At 39.9% G+C, this 24066-nt stretch overlaps 1 pseudogene; it reads left to right on the top strand.

The window, feature by feature from the left end:
* The first annotated feature begins 2589 nt into the window (after nt 1-2589).
* LOC109460387 (small ribosomal subunit protein eS8 pseudogene) lies at nt 2590-3678 on the top strand (annotated as a pseudogene).
* The last annotated feature ends 20388 nt before the right edge of the window (nt 3679-24066 follow it).

Below are 24066 nucleotides of genomic sequence, written 5' to 3'. Positions count from 1 at the left end.
ATCTCATAATAACCTTATGAAGTACTGGATCTTCTTGTTCTTACCTGTATCAGTTAGTTTTGCTGCATAACAAACCATCCCAAAACTTAGTAGTTTAAAACAACCACTATTTATTTGTTTGCAATTCTGAGTATTAACACTTTGAGCTAAGCTCAGTTGAGACAGCTGGTCTCTGCTCCATGTGACAACGGCTGTGCTTACACATATGTTTGCATAATTATATTGCAAATAAATTTTAACACAAATATAAAAAGTTCGTTCAACTTTTGCAATCTGCCCTGCTGCCCGTCTCAGCACAATGCCACATCTACAAGAAACATAAATCCAACTGCCAAAGAGACATTAAATTGCACAACACACAGCAGAAACATGTTCTAGAAATTATTCTTACCCACCCAAATCCTCTGAGTCCCAATCTTCAAGGTAACTTTCAGAGCCTTCTTTCTATCTCACCCCCAGAATTCCAGTTGGTGATGACTCTCTTCAATTCCCCATGTCTCCTCCCCACCTCTAACCTTCCTCCTGCCTTCCAAATCATTTCTGTATCTTTTCCCTTTTGTCCTGTTGATAGCTCCCCTCCACTCATGAGCCTAATCAGCACATAAATAACATGGCAAAGCAGTGTCCAGCCAAAATCCCTAAGAGGAGTCAGGAAGGGTAAACGACTATGCGTGTCGGTTTGCTTCACACAGATGAGGACATGAAGGGCAAGATGATCCTCTTTTGTGATGGTGACTTTCAGGCTCAGCATCATACTGGGACTGAAGGAGGATTAACTCACTTCTTAGAGCTCTGTGCTGAGTGTCCATGAGCCACTGCTATTTCTCAGGCCTTCATACAGTATTACTGGAGGCTATTTAAATCCTTCCTCTTCACACTTGGATTGTAATTACCAAATTTAAGCTTATTTACTGTGGTGCTTAAGTATCTGATATCCAAATTCTATGGGAACATATATTAAAAGATAGAAGATGGTTACAACTACTAATGACCAAATCCTGCTACGTGCTGGTCTCTATGTTACGTACTTCATGTTTGACATTTCAATTCCTTTTTTTCTTTCCAAAAATCCCAAAAGGGAGGTATTATCTCTATTTCAGATGGAAATGTGGGAGAACTGGTGCTCAAAGAGTTCTAAGTCTCTGAGGGAGTGGGTGGAGGGGGTTCCCCAGCTCACAGTCAACTCTCCTTATGCAGCTGAGATCTGGCTTCTTTTGAGAGAATATGTTCTTGCTGGTCAACTGATGAGGACTTGTCAGAGCCTTTGCGTCCCTGCTGAAAAGCCTGTATGGCATGACCAAGGGAGCTGCAAGCTTCACAGCAGAGCAGGAATGAGGGAGGCCCAATGCTGGACAGATTTGTACTTTGATATGAAGCAGCATCTCTCAACATGTAGCGCTTTGATTGCTGACAACCCCTGCTGGTCTGCCAATTACCTCTGGGCAGCTTGACAGTTTGGGAGGATAAAATAAAAGAGGATTTGTTCATATACTTTTAAATGTTGAATTTAAAATTAATTATAATTTTCAAAGAAATTCCACATATTCTAAAAAATTACTTGGCTACAAGGACTGTTGGTCCATCATCTCAGCTATCAGTTTATAGCTTGTCTTTGTTAACAGAGTCTTGTTATTTTGGTCATTTCTGTTCATTAAATTGATACTTTCTGTTATTTCAGTTGTGTACTTTACATCTACAATTCATGAATGTGAAACAGTGGTTGAAAACTGACTCATCTGAGGCTGTGAAGAAAAAGGAACCCTCATACACTGTTGGTGGGAATGCACACTGGTGCAGCCGTTATGGAAGGCAGTGTGGAGGTTCCTGAAAAAATTACGAATAGAATTACCATATGACCCAGCAATCCCTCTCCTGGTATCTACCCAAAAAATCTGAAAACATTTATATATAAAGACATGTGTGCTCCAATGTTCATTGCAGCTTTATTTACCGTGGCCAAGACATGGAAACAACCAAAGTGTCCTTCGATAGATGAATGGATAAAGAAGCTGTGGTATATATACACAATGGAATACTATTCAGCGGTAAGAAAAGATGATATAGGAACATTTGTGACAACATGGATGGATCTTGAGAGTATAATGCTAAGCGAAATAAGTCAGACAGAAAAAGCAGAGAACCATATGATTTCACTGATATGTGGTATATAAACCAAAAACAACAAAAGAACAAGACAAACAAATGAGAAACAACAACTCATAGACACAGACAATAGTTTAGTGGTTACCAGAGGGTAAAGGGGGTTGGGGGTGGGAGATGAGGGTAAGGGGGATCAAATATATATGGTGATGGAAGGAGAACTGACTCTGGGTGGTAAACACACAATGGGATTTATAGATGATGTAATACAGAATTGTACACCTGAAATCTATGTAATTGTACTAACAATTGTCACCCCAATAAATTTTTAGAAAAAAACAAAAAGCTTAACTTTAAACCAGTTTTATAAATCCGGTTTAAAAAAACAACAACAACAAAAAAGAAAACTGGCTCATCTAACATAGAACTAGTATTGAAAATACTAGTGCTAACGTAACTCAGAATAATGTCTCAAAATAAATGTGGAGCATGACTTCAGTGAGAATCTGAAATGTGAATTTGTATGTGCTAGAACTAAGAGAGTCTCCAACTGCAATAATTCTGCTTTATAGGCCAACACTGGAGAGTGCAAATGGGTAGTACGCTGTCTACTATCAACTTTGCCAAAGAAAAAGCATGAAACCCCTAAAGCTGTCACATCATCTTTAAGGCCCTGTGATCCCTTTGGTGAACTTAATAAGCTCCCCTAGAAAAAGCTCGATTTAATGATTTCTAGTAAAAATAAATTCTAGTGTTTATGTAGAGCCGAAAAGCCTAAAACAACAGAAACCACACATAAAGTTACATCACTCATAGCAAAAGCAGGTGCAAACCACTGGATTCCTGAAAAGGAAAGTAGTGCTAAAATTAATGACAAAAGTTATGCTTAGAAAGAGAAAGAAAAGCTACTTGGAATCTCCCTTTGTCAAAGGATGCAGTAGAGGATAACATAGTGTCAATGGAGTGTAACATAGAAAAGCAGCCGGCACTAAGCCATGGGCATCTCTCTGACAGTTGGCAGAAGCACTGCAAAACAGGGGCAAGAGAAAGCCCTACCACTAGAAGAGAAAATATGAGCTGAGACGCCCTGCTGCCAACAGCAAGATTGGCCCCAGCCACATACACAGTCCATGTGCAGGGAGGCAAGAAGTACCAGGCATTGAGGCTGGATATGCGGAACTTCTCCTGGGGATCGGAGTGTTGTACACACAAAACAGGGATTATTGATGTTGCCTACAATGCATCCAGCAATGAACTGGTCCACACCAAGACCCTAGTAAAGAACTGCGTCGTGCTCATCGACAGCACGTGATATGGACGGTGGTATAAGTCCCACTGTGTGCTGTGCCTGGGCCTGAAGAAGAGCCAAGCTGACTCCAAAAAAAATTCAGAAGAAGCATGATGAAAGAAAAAAGAATGCCAAAATCAGCAGTCTTTTAGAGGAGCAGCTCCAGCAGAGCAAGCTTCTTACATGGATCGCTTTCAGGACCCGGCCAGTGTGGCCAAGCAGATGGTTATGTGCTAGAGGGCAAGGAGCTGGAGTTCCACCTAAGGAAAGTCAAGGTCCCAGAAAGGTAAATAAATCCTCCTCCCTCCTATCTTAGCTCATGTAATAAAGGGGTTTATTGTTCTAAGGGAAAAACATAGAAAAGCACCTGCTATTCCATGTCCCTGGTGGAAGATACTGTGTTCAACAGTCCGACAGGCTATTCATGAGGAGACGGTGAATCGGTGCTTGGCTCCACAGACATGATACATCTACGACGGGCAATTGTTTGATGGCATTTTATTCTGTTTGTCATGGAAAACTGATGCAGCAAGAACAGATATCTTTGTTGTGGTAACTATTGGAATGTGAGTCATGCTATAGACTGGAATATAAGCATCGAAATCTCGACTGATGGAACATTACCAGGCTATGTTCTGCGGGCTGCGGGCAGTGGACAGAGCCCTCCCATATTCACCATTCCTCGGGGGAATACATTCATATCTCGGGCACTGAAACAAACAGTGTCTACTCTCCCTTGCTTATTTGTATTTGGCTGGCTGTTGACCAAAAGGAATGAAATTTTCAATCAAGTTTCTTCATAAACTGATAATCCCAATAAGCCCAGTTCTATGATTTCAAGCAGTTTACTCAAGTGCTTTAGTGCAGCAATAGAGACAGAATCTTAAATATTGTGAACCTGTCACTTTACAGCTGGGTAGAATGATATCTAATGTGAAGGGCAAAAAAGAAGGCTCTTTAAGACTAAATTTAGTGTAAATGGCCTGGTCAAAGAACATTTGGATATGTTGCTATTTAATGTTGTTGTTTAATTGTAGGAGAAAAAAATTAAAGGTTTATGACTGACTGGATTTAAAAACCACATCCACATACCATAACAGTATATGAAGAACTATTCCCAGAGAGAGTCCACTGATTACTACTAAAATAAATGAAAAAAAAACCTACCCAAGTGTGATGAGTTCAAGGATTTCAGGGATGATTTCAGGGAAGGAAAAGACAAAATCATGAGAGGCAATGACACCAAAAACAGTAGTATAATTTAACTGAATTTGGTTAGTACATTTTAACCAAAAAAAAGTGTAATAAAGAGAGGATGAGGAGAGGAGAAGTAAAGCAGAGAAGGTGTTAGAACACTAAACCCTCACTTCTATGACTGACAGTTAATAAATACTGTCTACAGCAGACAAATTCAGAAATACTAAATAATAAATCAGTTTATCTTCCTCTCCCTTTCTCTCTCTATCTCTAGCTGTTCCCCCTTCCTTCTTCCATTTCTCCCTCTCTCTTTGAGTATTTGTCACTCTGAGTATTTGTGCCATTAATTAAGAATAATTAAAAAAACATTTTGAGTATTTGTTGTAATGAATGTGTTACATTGATTAAAAATAATAAAAGTTATTGAAATGAGAAAGGAAACAAAGGAAAGAAACAATGGTTGAAACCATCCCACGGTAGACCCTGACCCACAGATGCAGTTGCCTGAGACCTTGAAACCTTGGGAGTTAATGGAGATCCTGGGGCCATTTGTGCAACAAATTTACTTCCCCTTTTCAAAGGTTCTGCTGATTCATTTTTCTACTTGTTTGCCCATTGATGTTGCCTAAAAATGTGCTCCTTAGAGAAAGTATGTCTCTGTCCCTTTTATCTCTTTGCTTCTAGATTATTTGGTATACTTTTGCTGAAGCCAGGTGCTGGGGACTGCCTTGGCTGCCACATGATTTGCAGGGTATCAGTCTTCATTAGATTTTATTCTCCCTTGTCTTGGTGTGTACCAGCTCTGCATGTGGCTTGTGTCACCCACAGGTCCTTAAATGTGTGTAGTTCAGGAGCATAGTTGTCCAGCCACCATGTATTTATGAAGCTCCTACCATCTTCCCAGCACTGCCTGGGAGGGCCTCGAGCTGGGAGGCTTCCTCATCTAAGGCATTCACTGCCTCAAAACAGTGGGATGTTAGTAGTTTAAATCAACCAATACAAATCTCCAGAGTTGTTTTTTTTAACTGGAATTAACCTCTTGGTTAGCATCAGTCTGAAAATATTAGAAAGCTTAGTAACTTATCCTGTATTTAGCCTATAAATAAATCTAAAATATAAAATCTTCAGGTCACATTGTCAGTAGGTTGCAAAATTTTCACTGGCACTGTCCACGTGTGTGCCACAGTAACCACAGGAAAGGGGGAAAGCTGCGACCTAAAAGGAGGAGGTGTACTTAACGACTTAATTCTCGTTCAGGTGGGTTCATAATTGATTTGTAGTAATTTTTACTTTCCCGGAACATGGCTTCCTTTGGCCTAATTTCTGTGGGTCTTGAGCCCACCGGCTTCTGCTAATAAAGCTGTATACAGGCCTTCTGATGTCAGAGTATTTCAATCTGTCCTTCAGTATGCCATCTCATGCTTTGATCTTCAAACCACTCAATACAGATAGCAAAGATTTTTCTCTACTTCAGAATTAACATGCACCTTGCCAAGTTTTCTTCATTGTACTTCCAAAAACTATTTTAGATTACCAAAAACATATTCACTACAGAAATCGTTGGAAGCTAGAGCCATTTGTTCACAATTTAGATGATAATATTTTTATCTTATTTCTAATATAGAAATAAAAACATTTAGGGATTTATACCAGCTTATGCCTATGCTTAAAAAAAAAGGCTTAGAGTTGCAGCACAGGGGGGAAGGAAAAGAGTTTTCTAAGTATGTGAAAAGCTCAGAGGTAAGAGTGGAAGGAAGAAAGATGAGACTTGAAAAGCAAATAGGGGATCAATCCTGAAGGGCTTGAAAACCAAGGACATTAACCTGTGAGGCGACAGCAGAAATTAATAAGTCCATATACATGTAGAATACCCCAGGCTGAGGCTGGGGACAGGACAGATGAGTGGATGCATTTACCAATGAAAGGGTCAGCAGAGTCCTACACACTCACGTTCCCTCCTCGCTAAGGCTCATTCTTTCTTCCTTGCAGGATTGGAAGCCTGATTTCATCTCATACCAAGTATGGATGCGCTCTCAAGGACAGGCTCTGATTACCCATGAATAAAACCAAATGCCAGAGTCATGTACAAAACAAAAATGCTATTTGTTCACTAGCATGGGAACAGTCCCAGGGACCTAAAACCTGAAGGTGTTATGAGCAGGCTAGCCTCTCCCCTACTGCACAGCCTGCAAAGTAAATTCATTGAGAATGGGAAGGGGCTGTGAGTAGGGTCCTGGAAGAGCTCCATGCATCCCAGTGGGAAGAGAATGGGGTAACCTGTGGCAAAGATGCCTCCCCCACCCCCACCCCACAGACAGCATGCCTTCCCCTCACCATTCTGCTCTCCTTGCTAATTTTACAAATTTTCTTCCTGACATAGTTATGCTCTAGAACTGTGAGGTCCAATACAGTACCCACAGTCACATGTGGCTATTGAGCTCTCAAAACATGCTTAGTTTGAATTGAAATGTGGTGTGACTGCATTGAAATGTTGGTGGGAATGCAGACTGGTGCAGCCGCTATGGAAGGCAGTGTGGAGGTTCCTCAAAAAATTATGAATAGACTTACCATATGACCCAGCAATCCCTCTCCTGGGTATCTACCAAAAAAATCTGAAAACATTTATATATAAATACACGTGTGCTCCAATGTTCATTTCAGCTTTATTTACCGTGGCCAAGACATGGAAACAACCAAAATGTCCTTCGATAGATGAATGGATAAAGAAGTTGTGGTATATATACACACTGGAATACTATTTGGTGGTAAGAAAAGATGATATAGGAACATTTGTAACAACATGGATGGATCTTGAGAGTATAATGCTAAGTGAAATAAGTCAGACAGAAAAAGAAGAGAACAGTATGATTTCACTGATATGTGGTATATAAACCAAAAACAGCAAAAGAACAAGACAAACAAATGAGAAACAAAAACTCATAGACACAGACAATAGTTTAGTGGTTACCAGAGGGTAAGGGGGTTGGGGGTGGTAGATGAGGGTAAAGGAGATCAAATATATGGTGATGGAAGGAGAACTGACTCTGGGTAGTGAACACACAATGGGATTTATAGATGATGTAATACAGAATTGTACACCTGAAATCTACGTAACTTTACTAACAATTGTCACCCCAATAAACTTTAATTTAAAAAAAAAAAAGAAATGTGGTGTGAGTGCAAAAGATGGGATTTCAAAGACTTGGTAGGAAAGATCAAATGTACAATTGTCATTAGTGTTTATACTGATGGCACATTGAAATTATGCAATTTTGAGTATATTGGGTTAAAGAAAATATATTATTAAAATAGATTCCACCAGTTTCTTTCTACTTTTCTTTAAGTGGCTACTGGAAGATTGAAAAGTACAGTGCTGTTTGAGATGCTTTATGGCTACAGTTAGACAACAGTCCAGTTTTACTCTCTCTCTAAGATGCATGTATCTGTCCTGGATCCTTTTGTGATGTTTTTAAAGGTTTCATTCAGAGGGTTTCAAGGTGGGGTTTCCCAGAAGCAGACCCTGAAAGGCTGGTTCATGGCAAGTGATGAGGCTCGTGGAGACCTTACGGCCAGGAAGGTTTGAGCAAGAACAGAGGGTCAGTCTTACCTGCAGGGAGTTACTTGCATCTTTGCTCCCCTCCAGCCCCACCTGCTGGTCAGCAGTCAAGGGCTGTGCAGGGAAGGGGTGGTGTAAATTCCCAGGCTCTCTGGGATGAGTCTGAGGCAGTCTGCTAAAGAAGAGCGAGGCACGAGGCACACTGGGTTTTAGGAGCAAAACCCTGTAAAGGAGGCAGGCGATGGCATAAATAGAAAAAAGAGATAGTTGGGGGTCCGCATGGAGTACCAGTTTTGTCTCCATGACAGCAGGATCCACAAGCCCCCCTCTGTTTCTTAAGGAAAAGCTAGTCAGCAGCCCCAGAGTCTGGACAACACACACCACGGATAAGAGCGTAGTTGCTTGTAGTGAGTTATGGATTGTTATTCTGTGGCTCTCTTCCTCAAGTTTGTCAGGCTCCATGCCTATCATACTAATATCTGATAGATTCAGAAAGCGTGTCATCGTATCATTGCATGCTTAGCGTCTACAGACAAGCCTAGTAATTTCTAAATGTACAGATTTTATTTAAATACCAGAGTGACTATTGAATCTGGAAATATAGGTGTGATAGTCCAGATAACACCACCATCACCCCCCCACCCACAAAGATGCCCATGTTCTAACACCCAGAACCTGAAACTGTGTTAACTTACATGGCAAAAAAGGTCTTTGCAGATGTGACTACTTTATGGATTTTTGAGATGGGGAGATTCTCTTGGATTAATTAATTATCTAGATAGGCCCAATGGTCTCACAAGGATCCTAGTCATAGGGAGGCAGGAGGGCCAAAGTTAGAGGATATGTGACAATGGAAATAGACAGTCGAGTATTGCACCCTGAAGATAGGGTGCAGAGGAAAGGGTCACGAGCCAAGGAATGTGGTGGGCCTCAAGAAGCTGGAGGCTACAAGAACAAAGTCTGCCCTAGAGCCTCCAAAAGAAATGCAGCCCTGCTGTGGACTTGATTTTAGCCCCATAAAACCCATTTTGAACTTCTAACCTCCAGAACTATAAGATAATAAATTTGTGTTGTTTTAAGGCACTGCGTTTGTGGGTAGCTTGTTATAGCAGCAGTAGGAAACTAACACAAGAGTTAAATATATACTAAATGCTTTATTGAGATCATATTTCATTTGACAAAATAATAGTATCTATGTTTCCAGACTTGATGGCCACCCTGTGATTTAAGTTCTCATAGTTTTCTGGTGAGCAAATTAGAGTAGTCAGTTACTTAGAAATTCTTTTAAAGCTTATGATGATTTAAGTGCAATATTCAGATGGTCTTGATCAAGAACTAAAATGAAATCAGTGTGATTTTCCCTTTTAAAATAACAGGACACAATTTGTCCCTCAAAGCCATTAAGAAGAAGGACCACTACTCGATGCTCTGTGGTTTTCCTCTGAAGCGATGCCCCACAATATCAATATCTTCGCTTGCCATTGCAGCTCTGTACAGGAGAGGCAGCTATGGGTCTTGCTAGCCAGTGGCTAGAAAGGTTCACTAGATTCCTTTAGCTCTCACTTCAAGGGTCAGTCATAAGTACTAGATTGCTCATGGTATGGAAGGAAAACTGTCAGCCTTTAAGGTTTGGCAGTTAGAAAAGGCAGTATATGAAGTAGAAGACATAAGAGAGTGCAGGAAGGAAAGAGAAAGAGGGAGACAGAAAAGGTGGAAAAAGTAGGCACTTGGGTTCTCCTGTTTTATCCCCCTCACAACCTCCTTTTTGAAACCAAGCCTTGGTGAGGGGTGAGTTTTAGAACATGTAGGGGTATATAGGATAACTCAACAACATAGAGGTACCTGCCTATTTCCTCTCTACAAACTACCCATGTCCTATCTACAAATCTGGAAGGAAATATTCCCCCAGGCTTCTCTCTCATCATCTCTTCTGCTATTATTAAGCAGAGGGGAAACTCAGGTTCCTCTTCAGAGTCACCCTTTTAACAAGGAAGGTATCCAGAAAAATCCATGTGACTGAACCCAGAAGGTAACTAAGAGCAGGATGTACAGTTGTTCAAACTGTGCACTGCACAAAGACACCACATCCAAGCGGGGAGCTGATGACATGAGAGACATCTTTACTATTGTGGATTTTTGTACACTTCAAAGATGGGTAATTTGCATAATTATTATAACAATTTTCCAGGAGACGGCAATAATATGTCTTATTTTAACAAAATCAGTATACTCATACATTGATAATTTTTGATGGATAGAAGAAAAGTGCCTTCTTCAAAGAGTATAGAATGTATATGATTCTTTATTAACTTCTGAAAAGGGAATTAGTCGATAATCAAAGACCTGTTGAGCTAACTCATCTAAATAAATCTGTGCTTTTAAACAAGGAGCTCTCTTTCAGTCTGATGTACTAATCTGTGAACGTCTTTAAAACTTTTAAAATTCCGCAGGCCAGCTGGGTGGCTCAGGTGGTTGGAGCGCCATGTTCCTAACACCAAGGTCGCCTGTTGGATTCCCACATGGGCCAGTGAGCTGTGCCCTTTACAGCTAAGATTGTGAACAACAGCACTCCCTGGAGCTGGACTGCGGTGAGCAGCCGGAGGTTGGCGTAAGCTGCAGTGTGCTGCTATGAGTGGCTGGTGGCCAGAATGAGTGGCCGGCAGCCATTGTGAGCAGCTAGCAGCAGACAAGAGCTGCTGTGAGCTACTGTGAGCAGCCGACCGACAACCGGCGACCAACTGCTTCAACGGGGGTGGCGGGGGAGCGTAAGACTCATAATACCAGCATGGGCCAGGGAGCTGTGTCCTACACAACTAGACTGAGAAACAATGGCTTGAATCAGAGTGGGAGGGGGGAGGTGAAAGAAGGGGGAAAAACTTAACATTCCCTACTGGTATTAGTGTACTAACTAAATTTTGCATTTTGTATTACAATTTAAGTCACCTGTTGACTGTTTACTATACCAGAATCGTATAACTGAGTTTCTAATTTAAATCTACAACATACGCATTAAGATAAAAAACTTTCAGAAAAAAAAATTTTATTTTCCATTACTAATCCACAAACGATCTGTTTTAATATTGCAATTATTTAATTTCCTTTTATAAAAATTTTGTCAGTAAAAAATTAATTGCTGTTAAGAGGCTTGTAAAGTACATGTTATTTTTAAAAGTTAAAAATTTTAAGATAGAAGATGACGCAGGTTCTGGACAAGATGGCACAGTAGGTAAATTCTGTGCTTACCTTCTCTCACGACCACATTAAAATTATAACTAAACTGCAAAACAATCATCATTGAGAATCACCTGAAATCTTGCTGAACCAAAGCCCTACAACTAAGGACATATGGAAGAAGCCACCTTGAGACTGGTAGGAAGGGCAGACACGAAACAGGCTGGTCCCACACCCATGTGTGACAATTAAAAACAGGGAGAGATATATCAGCTGTGGAGGTCTCCCCCCCACCCCGGACTACTGAAGGGTCCCAGTCCCTCCCCAACCCAGGTTTCCAGTGCTGGAGAGAGAAGTCCCCATAATTCCTGGCTGTGAAAACCAGCAGAGATAGTAACTAAGTAAGACAGAGGACAGCTGACAAAGACCATGCAAAGACTTACTCACTGAAGGATCACTGGCTCTGAGTTCTGGAGCTGGGGCAGCAGCTGGAGAGGTGGCACAGACATGCAGAGGGTAACTGAGTCATCTGGCTTGGGATGGGGGCTGGAGGGGCAGCTTTCTCCTGGATGGAGGAGTTGGTGGAGGCTAATGTTTCTTTGATGAGCCCTCCCCCTTCCCAGCATGCAGTTGCAGATGGCTGCCATATCTGAGTCTCCATTAAGCCAGCTAATGTCATTCGTTTGTCACACCCCAGTGATTCTAGATCTCCTCCTGCCCAACTTTCAGGCACATCCAAGCCACTTCCAGCAGCTTTTAGTACAAACTACTGTGTTAGCTCATGCTGCAGATTTTCCTAGAATCTCTCAAAGGTTTGTAGAACATAGACAAGCCGCATCTGGCTTTAGCTTGTCCTGTACCTCTGGCTGAGCAGCCCTAAGCTCAACACTAGCGGTAACTGGCCTTGGTTCGCAGCTTGGCCTCTCGAGGCACTTTCTAGTATGGCATAGGTGGCAGCCATCTACAGATTTGTTTATGGCTCCTATTGAGTGACCCCAGGTGGGGCAGGAGCTGCAGCTGAACTTGACGTGCAGCAGATCTCCTCCAAGGTTGTCCTGGGGCTGGCGCCCCTAGTGGCCAACTTTGAAAACAAACTGGTCAAGCCCTCCCATTGATGTGCAAATGGCAACCAAGGATCAACTGCAAGAGGTGGGCGCACACAACCCATACAAGGGACACACCTGGAGTATGCAGCTCAATGACCAGGAAGACTGTGCCACTGAGCCCCACAGCACACCTACTACATAAGGCCACTCTACTAAGCCCAGAAGACATGGCAGCCCTACCTAATACATAGAAACAAAAACAGGGAGCCAAAATGGGGGGACAAAAAAACATGTTCCAAATAAAAGAACAGAACAAAGCTCCAGAAGACCTAAACAAACTGGAGAAAAGCAATCTACCAGATGCAGAGTTCCAAACACTGGTTATAAGGATGCTCAACAATCTCAGGAAAAACTTCAAAAAAGAGAAAGGAAACATAAATATGGAGATAGAAAACATGAAAAAGAACCAGTCAGAAATGAAGAATACGAGTGATGTCATAGGAATGGCAGCAGTGGGGCACACTTTATGAGTTCTCCTCCGGATCTTATCACAAACGGGACATATAACCCATCAAAGGACTCTCTGCTCACCAAGGAGAATAGGTAAGAGACTTATGCAAGAATTACTTGCAGGTGGGCAAATTGGACGAGTAGGGGAAGAGGGAAGGGAGTGGAGTGGAAACGCGGTCCACACCTGTGGCTGTGGGGACGCAGCCCACACCTTCGGCTGTGGAGACGCGGCCCACATCTGCGGCTGTGGAAACACAGCCAGCATCCACAGTTGGAGAGATGCAGGCGATCCCAGGAAGGAACAGAGAACACAAAAGCCAGGAGGTGGGCTCTTTCCCTGCGTCCCACAGCTGATCTCTCCCGCCGAGGGGGCAGCATATCCAGCATTTGAGGCAATAACCTCAGCTAATACCTCCAGTTGGGCCCTAGGCCAGACAAAGAACAAAATTCCATACCTGGTCCCCCCCCCACACCCACCCCCCGCTCTTCCAATCCTACCCCCGCCCTTCCAGAGACTTAAACTGGCCCCTGAACTGAGAAGTAGTGTCAGATTACAGAGGAGCCTTAGTGCTCAGGCTCTGGGAAGACGGGGCGGGCAGCTCTAACCCAGGGAAAAGGCTGGGAAGAGTGTGATTTTTGCTGGGCTAGGAGAGAAGAGACTCCTACACCCCCAACCACCCCCTTTTCTGGCCTGCAGGAAGATTGGGACACGGCTGGGCTGGGAGAGAGAAGACCCATCCATCCCCAGCCCCCACCCTTTCTGGCCTGCCTAGGGCAGGGCAATTACAATTGCGGAAGCACTCCCAGGGATTAGCAGTAAGCGACAGACGCAGCTCCCTGCTTTCAGCAGCTCAGAAATCTCCTGCCCGCCACACACACACACACACACACACACACACACACACACACACGGAAGAAGTGCCCTAAGACTCAGGAGAACTGGACACAGGGCTGGTGGTGCTACTCTCAGTGTGCATATGTGCAGGCAAGGGCAGAAGCTGCACTGACTTTGTAGAAACTACCATCCAGACCCCTCAGCCCCACGCATCTAAATCTGCAGTCCCAACATCAATCTGGGCACCAGGTGGCCAGCTCTGCCTGCACAATATGCAAGGGACTCTTTGGTACAGCAGAGGACAACCTGGAGATTACTTGGTGGGCTTAAGCCAAGACTGGCACTAGTTTTTGTTTTGTTATGTTTTGTTTTGTTTTGTCTTCATATCTTTGATATCTTTGCCTGTGTTGAGTGGGGGTTGTTGGTTGTTTTTACATGTGAATATATTTGATTTTTTCTTTGTTGTTGTTGTTGTTGTGCTTGGTGATTTGCTTTGTTCTGAAATTGCCCTATCAGGGCCCAGCTTAAGAGGCACAAGACTCAACATACCCAGAGGCCAACTCCAGACCAAACTAGAGTACTACCAGGTTTGACCTACAAGTGACACTCCCAGAGGGAGTTCTTTACAGGCACAAGAGCCCATAGAGGCCAAACCACAATAAGCGATCAACCCTCACACAGCAGAACACCCTGAGGTGGGCAGAGCCAAGTCTTACATACAACTAGTCAGTCTAGGAGTTAACCCCACCTACTCACAAGCGAAAAACAATTAAAGATCTTCTTTAACAGGACAATATACACAACACAAGAGTCACCTTTGGAGCACACGCAGAGGAGAAGTACGAAGTAGTGCAAGTCAAATATAAAGGACACATACTACATAAGATAATCCAGCAAGAACTAAGAACTCTAGGGGCGCTACCTAATACATCAAAGCAAACACAGAGAGTCAGCCAGAATGGGGAAACAAAGAAACATGTCCCAAATAAAAGAACAGAAGAAACCTCCAGAAATGGAACCAAATGAAACAGAGGTAACCAACCTATCAGAGACAGAGTTCAGAACACTGATGATAAGAATGTTTAAGGAGCTTAGAGACAACATAAAGAAGGACGTAGAAATCATAACGAACAACCAGTTAGAACTAAAGAACACAATTACCAAAATAAAGAACTCACTTGAGGGAATTAACAGCAGGTTAGATGAAGCAGAGGATCGAATTGGCGACTTAGAAGACAAGTTAACAGAGATCATCCAAACAGAACAACAGAAAGAAAAAAGAATAAAAAACAATGAAGATGGTTCAAGAGACCTCTGGGACAACATCAAGCGCAACAACATGCGCATCATAGGAATACCAGAAGGTGAAGAGAGGAAGAAAGGGATTGAGAACATATTTGAAGAAATAATGTCTGAAAACTTCCCTAACCTGATGAAGGAAACCAACATACAAGCCCAGGAAGTGCAGAGAGTTCCAACCAGGGTAAACCCAAACAGGTCCACACCAAGACACATTATAGTTAAAATGGCAAAAGTTAAAGACAAAGAGAGAATCCTAAAAGCAGCAAGAGAAAGACAGCGGGTTACATACAAGGGAACTCCCACAAGACTATCAAATGACTTTTCTACAGAAACATTGAAGGCCAGGAGGGAGTGGCAGGAGATACTCAAAGTGATGGAAAACAAAGGCCTACAACCTAGATTGCTTTATCCAGCAAGGCTATCATTTAAAGTTGACGGAGAGACAAAGAGCTTCCCAGAAAAGAATAAGCTAAAGGAATTTATTACCACCAAGCCAGCATTGCAAGAAATATTAAAAGGACTTCTGTAAATAGAAGAAAGATGAAAACAATCTAACTATAAATTTAAAAATGGCAATAACTATGTACCTATCAATAATCATTTTAAATGTAAATGGATTAAATGCTCCAATCAAGAGACATAGGGTGGCTGAGTGGATAAGAAAGCAAGACCCTTGTATATACTGTATACAAGAGACTCACTTCAGATCAAAAGACACACACAGGCTGAAAGTGAAGGGTTGGAGTAAGATATTTCATGCAAATTGAAATGAGAAAAAAGCTGGAGTTGCAATACTTATATCTGACAAAATAGACTTTAAAATGAAGAAAATATTAAAAGACAAAGATGGGCACTATATAATAATAAAGGGATCGATCCAACAAGAGGACATAACCCTAGTAAACATCTATGCACTCAACATAGGAGCACCTAAATATATAAAACAGATATTGACTGACATAAAGACAGAGGTCAACAGTAACACTATCATAGTAGGGGACTTCAACACACCTCTGACAACAAGGGACAGGTCTTCCAGAAAGAAAATCAATATGGAAACAACAGCCTTAAATGATATATTGGACCACTTGGATTTAATCAATATTTTCAGAGCATTTCACCCCAATGCTGTAGAATACACGTTCTTCTCAAGCGCACATGGAACATTTTCCAAGATAGACCATGTGTTAGGCCACAAAACAAGTCTTGATAAATTTAAGAAAATTGAAATCATACCAATTGTCTTCTCTGACAACAGTGCTATGAAATTAGAAATGAACTACAGGAAAAAAAACTGGCAGACACACAAATTCATGGAGGCTGAATAACATGTTACTAAATAATGAATAGGTCAAGCAAGAGATCAAGGAAGAAATCAAAAGACATCTCGAGATAAACGAAAATGAAAACACGATGACCCAAAATCTATGGGATGCTGCGAAAGCAGTCCTAATAGGGAAATTCATAACATTGCAGGTCTACCTAAAGAAACAAGAAACATCACTAATCAACAGTTTATCTTCACACTTTAAGGGATCTGGAAAAACAACAGCAAAATAAGCCCAAAGGGAGTACAAGGAAGGAGATACAAAAGATCAGAGCAGAAATAAATGAAATAGAAACCAGAAAAATAATACAAAAGATCAATGAATCCAAGAGTTGGTTCTTAGAGAAGATAAACAAAATTGACAAACTTTTAGCCAGACTCATTAAAAAAAAAACAGAGGACCCAAATTAATAAAATCAGAAACGAAAGAGGAGAAGTGACAACAGACACAACAGAAATACAAAAAATTTTAAGAAATTACTATGAGCAACTATATGCCAACAAATTTGACAATCTGGAAGAAATGGACAATTTTCTAGACACGTACAACCTTCCAAGGCTAACTCAAGAAGAAACAGAAAACATGAATAGACTGAATACCACCAGGGAAATTGAACCAGTAATCAACAATGTCCCAACAAACAAAAGCTCTGGACCAGATGGCTTTACAGGTGAATTTTACAAAACGTTCAAAAAAGAATTATCACCTAGTCTCCTCAAGCTCTTCCAAAAAATCCAGAAGGAGGGAAGACTCCCAAACACTTTTTATGAAGCCACTATCACCCTGACCCCAAAATCAGACAAAGATACCACAAAAAAGGAAAACTACAGGCCGATATCGCTAATGAACATAGATGCAAAAATCCTCAACAAAATATTAGCGAACAGAATTCAGCAATACATTAAAAAGATCATACACCATGATCAAGTGGGATTCATCTCTGGTATGCAAGGGTGGTTCAACATCTGCAAATCAATTAATGTGATACACCACATTAATAAAATGAAAAATAAAAATCACATGATCATATCAATAGATGCAGAAAAAGCATTTGATAAAATCCAGCAGCCATTTATGATAAAAACCCTTAAGAAAGTGGGAATAGAGGGATCATATCTCAACATGATAATTTATCATATATGATAAACCCACAGCTAACATCATACTCAATGGGGAAAAGCTAAAACCATTCCCCTTAAGGTCAGGAACAAGGCAAGGTTGCCCACTTTCTCCACTTCTATTCAACATAGTGCTGGAAGTTCTAGCCACAGCAATCAGATAAGAAAAAGAAATGAAAGGCATCCAAATCGGTAAGGAGGAAGTAAAATTGTCATTATATGCAGATGATATGATACTATATAGAGAGAACCTGAAAGACTCCACCAAGAAGCTATTACAGCTGATAGATGAATTTAGTAAAGTAGCAGGATATAAAATTAATATTCAGAAATCAGTTGCATTTCTATATACCAATAATAAAACATCAGAAGGAGAAATTAAAAAAACAATCCCATTTACAATTGCTCCAAAGACTAAAAAGTACCTGGGAATAAATTTAACCAAAGAAGTAAAAGATGTGTATTCAGAAAATTATAAGACACTGAAGAAAGAAATGAAAGAAAATACAAATAGATGGAAACACATACCATGTTCATGGATAGGAAGAATTAATATTCTTAAAATGTCCATACTGCCTAACGCAATATACATATTCAATGCAATTCCTATCAAACTACCAATGACGTTTTTCACAGAAATAGAACATGTAATCCTAAAATTTATAAGGGACCATAAAAGACCCTGGATACCCTCAGCCATCTTGAGAAATAAGAACAAAGTGGGAGGTATAACAATACCTGACATCAAATTATACTACAAGTCTACAGTAATCAAAACAGCATGGTACTGGCATCAAAACAGACACATAGATCAATGGAACAGAATAGAGAGTCCAGAAATAAATCCATGCCTATATGGCCATTTAATCTACGACAATGGAAGCAAGAATGCACGGTGGGGTAAAGACAGTCTATTCAATAAATGGTGCTGGGAAACTTGGACAGACACATGCAAAAAGATGAAGCTGGATCACCTCCTTACACCATATACAAAAATAAATTCAAAATGGCTTAAAGATTTAAATGTAAGATCTGAAACCATAAAATTCCTAGAAGAAAATATAGGAAGAAACCTCACAGACATTACCCGGAGTAAGATTTTTACTGATATATCCCCTCACATGAGGGAAGTAAGAGAAAAAATAAACATGTGGAATTACATCAAACTAAAAAGTGTTTTCACAGCAAAGGAAACCATCAATAAAACAAAAAGGGATCCTACTGAATGGGAAAAGATATTTTCCAATGATATATCTGATAAGGGGTTAATATCACAAATTTATAAAAAAAACTCACTCAACTCAACTCCAAAAAAACAAACAACCCAATTAAAAAATGGTCAGAGGACATGAAGAGACATTTTTCTAAAAAGGACCTACAGATGGCAAACAGACGTATGAAGAAATGCTCAACCTCACTAACCATCAGAGAAATGCAAATAAAAACCACAATGAGATACCACCTCACCCCAGTCAAAATGGCTATCATCAATAAATCAACAAACACCATGTGCTGGGGAGGATGTGGAGAAAAGGGAACGCTTGTGCACTGTTGGTGGGATTGCAGATTGGTGCAGCCACTATGGAAAACAGTATGGAGGTATCTCAAAAATCTGAAAATGGAACTACCTTATGATCCAGCAATTCCACTCCTAGGTATCTATCCGGAGAAATCCAAAACTCTAATTCAAAAATATTTATGCACTCCTATGTTTATTGCAGCACTATACACAATAGCCAAGACATGGAAACAATGGAAATGCCCATCGGTAGATGACTGGATTAAGAAACTGTGGTACATTTATACAATGGAGTATTACGCAGCCATAAAGAAGAAAGAAATCTTACCATTTGCAACAACATGGACGGACCTAGAGAACATTATGTTAAGTGAAATAAGTCAGACAGAGAAAGACAAATACCATATGATCTCACTTATATGTGGAATCTAAAGAAAAAAAATAAGTGAATGAACTAATCAGAGACAGTTTTAGAGACATAGAGGAAAAACTGAGGGTTGCTAGATGGGCGGGGGGATGGGGATAAGGGGGAAGGTGAGGGTATTAGAAAACAGTCGGTAACCACAAGATGGCCACGGGGTTTTGAAAATTAATTTGGGGAACATAATCAATAATATTGTAAAGATTTTGTAGGGTATCCGATGGACACGTGTCCCATTTGGGAGACCACCTCAGGGATGATGTAGATGCCTGATCACTGCACTGTACACCTGAAGCTGAACAATAATGTATGCCAACTATAATTATATATAATTATAGTTGGCATACATTATTGTATGTATATACTTACAATATATGTATGTATATACTTACAAGAAGCAGAGTACAACATTAGGAATAGAGACAGTGGAAATGTAATGGCTCAATGCGATGTCAGAGGGATAGTGGATGGGGGGAGGGGGGTTCACACAGTGTGAGGGATATAAATGATTAACGTCTAAGTATTACTTTGTCTTGTGCACCTGAAACTAATAAAAAATAAAGAAAGAAAAGAAAAGAAAAAGAAAAAAAAGAAGAATACAACCAGTGAAATAAAGAATACATGACAGGGAATCAACAGTAGATTAGATGAAGCAGGGGATAGAACCAACAATAGAGAAGATAAGGTAACAGGAAACACCCAATCAGAACAGCAAAAAGAAAAAAAAAATCCAAAAAATCGAAGGAAGTTTAAGAGGCCTCAGGGACAACATCAAGCATACCTACACTTGGATCATAGTGGTACCAGAAAGAGAAGAGAGGAGTACAAGGGACTGAAAATCTACTTGAAGAAATTATGACAGAAAACTTCCCTAACATGAGGAAGAAAATAGATACAGAAGGCCAGGAAGTGCAGCGAGTCCCAAACAAGATGAACACAAGAGGCCCACACCAAGGCACATCATAATTAAAATGCCAAAAGTTAGAGACAGAGAGAATCTTACATGCAGCAAGAGAAAAGCAGTTAGTTACCTACGAGGGAGCCCCCATAGGAATGACAGCTGATTTCTCAACAGAAACTTTGTAGGCCAGAAGGAAGTGGCAGAAAATATTCAAAGTTCTGAAAAACAAAGACCTACAACCAAGACTACTCTCCCAAGCAAGGCTGTCATTTAAAATTAAAGGAGAGATAAACAGCTTCCCAGAAAAAGCTAAAGGAGTTAATCACCACCAAACCAATATTACAAGAAATCTTAGAGAAATTTCTTTAAGATGAAAAATAAAAGTTTAAAAATATGAAAAATAAAATGGCAATAACCACATACCTATCAACATTACTTTCATTGTAAATGGAATAAATGCTCCAATCAAAAGATAGGGTGGCTGGATGGTTAAGAAAACAAGACCCTTACACATGCTGCTTCCAAGAGACTCACTTCAGATTGAAAGATGCATACAAACTGAAAGTAAAGGGACAGTAAAAAGATATTCCATGAAAATGGAAATGAAAAAAGTAGTATAAAAATAAACTGGGGTACCAATACTTACACCAGACAAAATAGATTTTAAAATAAAGGCTATAACAAGAGACAAAAATGGACCCAGTGATTCCCACTTCTGGGTATTTATCCTAAGAAACCCAAAACGCTACTTCGAGGGGAAATGTACTTCCATATGTTCATTGCAGTATTGTTTACAATGGCCAAGATGTGGGTGTAGCCTGGGTGCCTGTCAATGGATGACTAGCTAAAGAGTATGTTGTACATATATAAAAGGGAATGTTGCTCTGCCATGGAAAGGAATGGGTTCTTGCCATCTGTGGCAGCATGGATGGAGTTGGCATGTGTTGTGCTGAGTGGAGTGTCAGACAGAGAAAGACAGATGCAAAAAGACAGATTTTGCTTATATGTGGAACCTAAACAACAAAATAAACAAACAAACAAAACAAAAATAACCTCATAGGTACAGAGAACATTTTGATGGTTGCCAGATGGGAGGAGATTTGGGGGGGAGGGTTGGGTGAAAAAAGAGAAGGGATTAAGAAGTACAAATTGGTTGTTACAAAGTAGTCATGGGGATGTTGGGTATAGCATAAGGAATACAGTCAATAATACAGTAATAGCTTTGTATGGTATCAGATGGATACTTGATTTATCGGGGTGATAGGAGGAGGGTTGAGGGGCAGGGTGAAAACGTGAAGGAATTAAGAATTACAAATTGGTAGTTACAAAACAGTCATGGGATGTAAAGTAAAGCATAGGGAATACAGTCAATAATATGGTATTAATGATTTACAGTGCCAGGTGGGTACTAAACTAGTCGGGGGGATCACTTCTTATATAAATGTCTAACCACTATGCTGTACACCTGAAATTAGTATAAAATAATATTGAATGTCAACTGCAATTGAAAAAGGGGGGAAAGGGTGAAGGGGAATAAGAGTTTCAAATTTCCAGGTGTAAAACAAATAAGTCATGGATATGTAATGTATGGCATAGGAAATATCGTCAATAATATTGTGATAGCACAGTATGGTGCCAGATGGTTGCTGAAATTATGGCAATCATTATTTTAAGTGTATAAATGTTGAATGACAATGGTGTACACCTAAAATTAATATAATATTGTATATTAGATATACAAAATTTTTTTAAAGTGTGTTTTTCCAGGACCCATCAGCTCCAAGTCAAGTAGTTGTTTCAATCTAGTCATGGAGAGAACCTTGTTGTAAAGAGCACCGCGCTCTAACCAACTGAGTTAACCAGCCACCCCAATTAGCTATATTTTAATGAAAATCTTTTTTAAAAGGAAAGAAATTATTTGAAGAAAAATGCAGTGAATTTTGAAGTGTTACTAAAGTAAAAAAAATTGCAGTCTTCTGACACTGAAATCAACTTCTCAAACATAAAATATACTAGAAAAAGGAAGAACACTCATTTTGACTATAGATTCTATCATTCTTATTCAAAACTAAATTTCCAAATTAATTTTCTTTTTCCCATATTAGATACAATATCCTTAAAAAAAAGTTTTGTTATATTGAAAAATCATAGTCTTTTCATTGTTCGTATGTCGTACATAATTTGAAGACTATAATAAAAATTAATTCCTACAACTATATTAAATTTACAGTTGAAATTGGCTGATAAAAATGGCAAGGAATGTTCAATTAATGGGCTATCCATATGAAGAACTCATAAATTTGGGTGATTTTCTAATACCTAATATGATCCTACTGAAGCATTGCAATGTATTTGTAGCAGTAATTTACCAGATACATTTCTGAGTATTTGTGAAGCTCCCAAGGTATATTTAACTTTTCCATTTTCAGTCACCTGTGGAGAATATAGTTTCTCCAAATTAAGTTTTAAAAAATTACTCAAGATCTACAATGTCACTAGAAAACTGAATGATCATTTCTAGAAAAAGGTATCCTGGAATGTTCATGCATTAATTGGAACTGCTGCAGAGATTTTCATACCCATAAAAATCCTGAGTATAGCCTAATGACTTGGCCTTCCTAATTGTTATTGATCATTTAAATGTTATATTTTTATGTTCATTTATTTGATTTGCATGATTTTTTAAGTAATTGCTTATTTTATTTATGAGAAGTATGTAAAATACTAACAGGTTTTACCTGACGGAGGGGTATATTTTCCATGGGCACCATGTGGAGTAGCATGGCTCAAGAAGCTGCCTGAACACTGTGAATTAGCCTTGTCTTTGAGTCAAACCACAAACTATGCAGATTTCGGGGCCCATTGGGAATTGTACCCAGATTTCATTAACCAGTGAGAGGCAAGTTAAAGCCTGGCCAGCCAAAAGGAGGCTGTTGATACCTCCTAGAAGCATCACGTAGGCCAAAGGAATGAATGATCCGAGTTCTTCATCATGGATTTCCACATCAGAGACCTCAGGAGATCCAAGGCCACCCTCTGTGAAGCCACTGTAAGCCCCTCCACTGATCAGAAATTCTGGAGAAGAAGGAGAGAAAGCTGGGGCTAGAAAGGTCTGCCTAGACTGGATGTATTGAAAGGAAAAACTAAATATTTCCAAAGTTGACTGGATAGAACTGAATAAAGTTCATCTCCCTCCCCTATGCAGAAAGGCCAGGTCAGTAAAAAACTAAACTACATTTGTACTACAAACATCCAAATCATAGTTTGAAGAAATGTTCAACCTCCCTACATGTCCATGTAAAGAAAAACTTCACTTTCTCTGACTTAGTCTAGAGGAAGGGTCCCCCTAAGATTGATCACAGTCCACCCTAAGGGCTGTAATCAGAAAATCTGGCTTATTCTTGTGTGGTTCTGACACGAGACTCAGGCACTCATTAAGGCTTTCCTATATGTGAGGACTGAAATGGAAAACTAAGAAAACAGTAATGACTGGAAATTTGATTTAAATGAATAATAAAATAATTTATTTTTTATTTTTATGTAGTTTTTTCTTACTCTGTTGACAATGAGAAACTGACTCAGAGGTACCATATTTTGATTCTTTGTTGACTTACTTTAAAAGCATTCGTCTAAGCATTTGTTCAGAGATAGGAAAGTAATTTTTATATATATGTCTCTTCTTTCTGAAATCCCACTAAGACAATAATAAAGGGTTAAGTTTCTTTTTGAGGAATAATCCCTCAAGGATGAAAAAAAAGACAACAAAATTTGGAT

Source organism: Rhinolophus sinicus, chromosome 4 (genome assembly GCF_057876585.1).
Source record: "Rhinolophus sinicus isolate RSI-liver-muscle chromosome 4, RSI-T2T, whole genome shotgun sequence".
Classification (NCBI taxonomy): Eukaryota; Metazoa; Chordata; class Mammalia; order Chiroptera; family Rhinolophidae; genus Rhinolophus; species Rhinolophus sinicus.
The sequence above is the reverse complement of the archived record's forward strand: the minus strand, read 5'-3'. Positions and strand labels throughout refer to the sequence as shown.